At 33.1% G+C, this 6,580-nt stretch overlaps 1 protein-coding gene across 4 annotated transcripts in view; it reads left to right on the top strand.

The window, feature by feature from the left end:
* Nucleotides 1–6,580, top strand: part of LOC106872458 (shell matrix protein) — a 101,495-nt gene that overhangs the window by 45,321 nt on the left and 49,594 nt on the right. For 2 of the 4 annotated variants that reach the window (XM_014919467.2, XM_014919469.2), the window contains exon 2: nt 2,375–2,438. The exons of the other annotated variants lie outside the window; for them this stretch is intronic. The gene's annotated coding sequence lies outside the window, so the exon portion shown is untranslated. The remainder of the gene's footprint in view (nt 1–2,374; nt 2,439–6,580) is intronic. 4 annotated transcript variants of the gene reach the window in all.

Raw genomic sequence — 6,580 nt, 5'->3', positions numbered from 1 at the left:
ATATATATATATATATATATATATATATATATACATATTCGCACTTGCCATGTCTTAGCTCTTTATGTATGTGTTAGCGCAGTTTACTCCATGTGCGTTAGCATGATTTATACGTATTCACAAATGCATCCATATACACATACATAAATTCTTACATGCACAGGCACACACTCATACTCATAAACATATCACATCTCTTGTGACAGAATTTCATGTCCAGAGTTTGTAACGCAGGCTACTCAAAGACGTATACATAAACAGTAACAAATACAATGGAACGCACAGACACACGTCATATACGTTCGGTGTAAAATTTCCACTCAGTAAATCACAATACATACGTGCATACATACATAGATACATACTTACATATGTATGTATATATACATTTATGTATACGTATATAAAGATACGTATAAATAGTGAAATAAAAAGCTAGATCAAGCGGAGTACGTAGGAGATAAAATATACATATATAATACCAATATAAACCCTGAGGTAGATATAAACATCACACGAGACACAACACAAAATCAGGCATATAAAACAGATAACTACCTACCAACTCTCTGAGAACGTATAAACTTATGTAAATGAGAATTCTGTAACCAGTATCACAAGAATCTATTCAACAAGAAAATATATAAAAAAAAGTGTTGGGGAAATCATATAACATTAGCAATAAAGTGGTATTTTATGTCAAGAACCAATGATTTAGAATAAATTCTATGTTAAGAGTACTTTAGTCATTTTGAAGACCAACACTAAAGAATACTTCTACGTCATATCCAATATAACACATTTCATTGTTATAGTGAACATAACTCAATACATTTATATTTTAAATAGATCCATTTCTGTTAAAATAGTTTTTTGGTCGCATTTATCAAACGTTGTATTGTTTATTGTTGTTTTTATGCTCCTTGACTTTATTTTACTACACATCCTTTATATATATATAAATACATGCATATATATATATATATATATATATATATATATATATATATATATATATATATATATATATATATATATATATAAACACCCCAAAATATATGTATATATAATGTTTATTTGTTTCTTTATTACTTTATTTCTCACGTACCGAAAACATGTCTATGTGATTAACAAGTTCGCTTCGATTCACATGGTCCCAGTTTCGATCTCACGTGATTTGTTGGACGTCTTTCTTCGTTTATCACGCTTGTTTGTTTTCAAATAATATCGTGATCAATGAATTAAATCAGAACATTATCGATTATTTTACATTTCACGGTAATGAAAGAGCTTTTAAATGGCCAAGAGGCAGAGATCTAAACGCCTTCAAATTACTCATGAAGAACCTAATATAATAATGCAGTTAAAGATATACTATATAATCTATCCTCGTTTATCACGGATGCTTGGTTTAACATAAATACATCGTGTCAAATGAATCAGTGATAAATGAATAATAGAACATATGGGACAAAATATGTTTCGACCTGAAAGTTGTCTTGAGCATTGTGGAAGGTTGCTATGGCATGCTTTTGCGGTCCAAGCAGAATCTTTGATTGATCGCCGACCCGTTTTATCACAGATCTATAATAAGCGCGACACGAAACATAATTAACGTACCGTGTTATTCCGAATGAGTGATGAGTGAATCAGTGCTGACTGAAGATAGATGTATCTTTCTATAATGTAGCCCAGGTGCTATGAAATTGTGTGGATGTAGTCTATTTGATCTTGAGTGATAGAACTAATGCTCAATGCAATTTAACACCTCCTCTTAGCACATGGGTACTCTTAGAGGTCTACTCTGATGCGAGCATTCAGGTGAGATTTTTTGGCTAGGAATAATTAGACATTATTATGCATCTCTCCTGCAACGCAAGAATAGCTGTTTCCTACTAATTCACATCATCAGTCTTTGAGGGACTGCAGTTAGACATGAATGTTGTCCTACCAACCCTGCTTAAGCCTTAACCTATCTATCTATCTATCTATCTATCTATCTATCTATCTATCTATCTATCTATCTATCTATCTATCTATCTATCTATCATCTTGTCAGCCTGCCTTCTTGATTTACTAAATTCTATATAATTAGCTATATATGCCGTATACTCTTCGTATCTCTCGCTTTATTCCCTACTGAATCATCTTTCTCCATGTCTATTACATGCATATATGTACATATGTATGTATATATATATATATATATATATATATATATATATATATATGTGTGTGTGTGTGTGTGTGTGTAGAACATTGCCTCTCTCTCTCTCTATCACTTTATCAAACACACACCAACGTATGCATATTAATATGCGTACACATATCTGAACCCATCCATATACTTATGTACATATTCTTTTTTTTTCAGATTGGAGAAGAAATTATCCATATTTGGACTTTAACAACTGTGTCTTCATATAAATAGATTTCAAGTTAGTATCATTGTATATAAATATGTTTCTTGTGTAATTTCAAAGCACAGCTGTTTTCATTCAAAACCTTGTACTAAATTCTATACGATACTATCTAAATAAAAACACAGTAAATAATATTATTTGTCTATTCATGAAGCTAGTCGTTACAAGATTTTAAATAATACGGATTTCAAATATTTTAAGAGTAATTGAATACATATGTATTTCATTTACACGAAATGTTTTTGCATCTATTGAAAGTGTATTAGTTTTGCACATAAAATATACGTTAGACATTTTGTATGATTCACATATAGTCTAGTGTTTTGACATTTCTGTCATATATCCGTACGATTGTCAAAGAGTACATTTCGCAACTAGTTTTGTGTTGACAAGCACTAAATATGGTTTAGTTGGCCCTTTTTGTTGTTGGTCGACGGTATTGCAGAGATAGTAATTGAACCACGTCTGCTGTGCCTGAGTTGTTTTTAAAAGCAAGTGTCTTACCTCATGTACACTTGATACTTCTCGACTTATGAATACATCACTAAGTTAAGATAACTCGCGAGGGATGTCAGATATTGGTACATATCTACATTAGGGTCTTCCCTTCCCTTTGAATTTTCCATCAGGGTTTACTATCTCAATCCTTTTCAAATGCTCTATAAATTACCCCTGAAAGCATTAGGGGTTTATCCTTATAATGGGCAAAGCTTGTGAAGAATCATTCCCACTCTCATGTCCTACAAACTGGTCTGGTTCAACACGTACCATGAGCCCAGTAGTTATCAGGATGCAGAATATGTATGGAGTTACCTTCTCTTAAATGAGTTGCTAAAGAACTGAAGTGTCTCATCTGTCTTGGATACGTTGGGTTGTTTCTTAGTGGCTTTCTTTCGGGGACAATTCTATGACTGGCTAAATTAACAATTCGCTGGGACCTTTGCAAATGCTGTTATTCAGGATCAGAGTAAACCTAGGAACAATAGTGGAACTCCCCAACTAGAGCCTCTCTAGTGGATGCAATTAATAGTTATACTCAAGCTAAATATACCTCTCTTCCTTCACGCCTCAACTTCCGGTGGGGTCGTACGGGCACTGTGTCTTGGGCATTTTACACCTGGTGGTGTGTATCCCTCTCCAGCTTCGATCTCAACCGATTTCTTCCAATGAGAAATAGTTAGAAAAGAGAGAAAGAGTTAGATAGACAGACAGAGAGATAAAGAAAGAGAGAGAGAGAGAGAGAGAGAGAGAGAGAGAGAGAGAGAGAGAGAGAGAGAGAGAGAGAGAGAGAGAGAGAGAGAGAGAGAGAGAGAGAGAGAAAGATATATATAAGAGAGAGAGAGATGAATTTTTCCCTTATTCATCAACTGCGAAAGGATGAAAGGCAAAAATTGACAGTGTGAATTATTTTCAATGAGTAGAGATGGAACGAATATAGTAAACCATTTTTTCTGAAATTCAAATCAAATTATGTCACCGTAAAATATATATCTGGTCGAGAGAAAAACTGTCATTTGTACAAAAATTTCCACACTTAATTTCTTTTACAAATGTGCAGAGATCATATTTCTATATGTATATATAAAATGTATACCTAAAATAACATATTTACATCCGCAGATCGACCCGCCATCTATTGTCCAGTATTTGGACTGCATTTTTACTGGGCAAGGTATGATTTTGATTGGTGAAGGGAAGGCAAATATATCTAAGTGTAGACAAAAAAGACTAGACATGTGCATGTCATTTAACTAAAGCATGACAGAATGCTACATGTATATCTGATATATTATCCTCTTAGCCAAGTACAGTTTATTACATGTCACTGGTAAATATAATGAAGAATTATTGCTTACAAACAACTTCAATAACAACGACAGTAAACAACGGAATAGATATTAAAGTTTATATCTATGGAAGCCTAGAAATTTGCTGTTGTCATATGATGATATCAAAGTAACTTCTTTAATGTGAAAAACTGCACATTAATAAGACACATTTAAATTTCATAGTAGGTAATCGGGACCAATCTTTATGAATTTTCTTCGTCTGATATGCATTTAAAGAGAGTTAGATCTATCGATATTAGCTTCACAAAAGAAAATTGTCGAAGAGACAATTATAATTCATGAATTTAATGGCAGAAAACTGTCGATAAGACGAGCAGCGTTGGGTAAATTTATGGCAAAGAAAAAACGAGAGAAAAGAACATAAATTTTACATATTAAAATACATAAAAATAGAACAGTTTAAATAGTTCACAGAGTAACTCGCCTCTTTGTTGAAAGTTACCTTCCGAGGAAAAAAGTAAAAATGAAAACAAAAAAAAGTGAAAAATAAGACATTCCTCATAAATAAATCAACTGAAACAGGCCTTCTGTAATCTTAATATTGCACATTAATCGTTTACTACTACTACTACTACTACTACTACTACTACTACTACTACTACTACTACTACTACTACTACTACTACTACAGTAGATGCTCTATCTTTACTAAGTCCTTCGAGTTAACAGTCTCATCTTATTTACTAGGAATGGCAGCCAGATCTTTCAAATTATTCAATGGGGATTGTAGTTACCAGAAAAGATAAACGACACAAGTATACAAAAGCAAATGAAATACACACACTGATAGAGTGGGTGGTCACAATCTGGAACGCCTTTCATCAAAGTATGCCCAGGCTTAGGATTCGTCAACAATACAATTAATCCGAAAACAAATGTTAATTGCGTATGCATCGTGGCTCATTGCACGATCGCTGACCAATTTGAAAGTTCTTCTCTTATTTAGGAACCGAAGGTAACTAAACCAGTATGTATTCTTCTTACGACATTTTTTAGAAGATGAAGCGATCATGAGAGAACGGAGATTTTATATATAGAAGATTCATCTCCACATTATGTGATGGGTTAATAAAAGTGACCGAAGGCCACTGCATAAAATAGCATCTCAGAATCAACTGGATGTAAAAGTGACCGATAAGCAACTTCAAAGTGACGTTAACCCCTTGACCATCACGACAATAAGAAGAGAGACCAAGCTGTCTGAGTCACTCAGAGGTACAATAAATATTATTATTGTGAGCATGATTTTTGTAGAGCTAGTTCAAGTCTCTCCCGCTTCAGATTTGTATAGGTCAAATGCAACAAATGTCACAAGAACCGTAGTTATCAGGGTGCAGGATTTGTACGGAGTAACCTTCTCTTAGATGAGCCACTAAGGAGTTGAAATGCCTCATTAGCCCTGGGTCCATTGGGACGTCTGTGAGTGACTTTGCTTCGGAGTCAATCCCGTGACAGGCTAATGAGCCCGTGCACACTACAGACTGTATATGTGGCAGACATATGTGTAGTTTATAGCGGTATACTCTGCTGGAAGTGCTATATGGGTTAATGCCCAGTATTAAATCTTTCCGTAATGATATATTTAATGAAGTATTAGCTTAATAATATTATCTCAAGAGCTATATCAAATGGATATATTTTCACTACAAAAAACATAGTCAGATATTCTAAAATATTTGTCAAGCATATGACAAAACAGTTACAGTTTGATTGGCTTTTGCTCGAGGGTATCATTTATTACTTCAGCTGAGTTGCACAAAGCTTCACATAGTGACATATTATAATTTAGAAAACATGTATAAAATCTTTTCAAGGCATTTATCTATATGTTTAAAAAAATTGTCTATCAGTTTAAGACTGTTTTCAGTATTCCTTTCCTCATCATTGATTTTTCTCAAATTCCAACCTTTGTTTCTTATTTACTGTATTTCGAAATTATGCTTATATTATACTTATATATATATATATATATTATATTCATACTTATACATTTTGTATTTCTATTATATTTCTATTTATTTTTATACAATTTACACTTTAACTAATAGAACAATGCACACGAATATTAACACCCATACACACAAACACATACACACACGCTCACACACGTAACAAATGCAAAAGATATAGACACAAACAGAAACGTACGTGCACACTGCAACATCCCACACGCTCAATAATATACATAATACAATGTGTGTGTGTGTGTGTGTGTGTGTGTGTGTGTGTGTATGTGTGTGTGCATGTGTGTGTACATATATATATGTATGTATGTACATATATATATATATATTTATGTATGTATAT

This window comes from Octopus bimaculoides, chromosome 8 (genome assembly GCF_001194135.2).
Source record: "Octopus bimaculoides isolate UCB-OBI-ISO-001 chromosome 8, ASM119413v2, whole genome shotgun sequence".
In the NCBI taxonomy this organism is placed as follows: domain Eukaryota; kingdom Metazoa; phylum Mollusca; class Cephalopoda; order Octopoda; family Octopodidae; genus Octopus; species Octopus bimaculoides.
The sequence above is the reverse complement of the archived record's forward strand: the minus strand, read 5'-3'. Positions and strand labels throughout refer to the sequence as shown.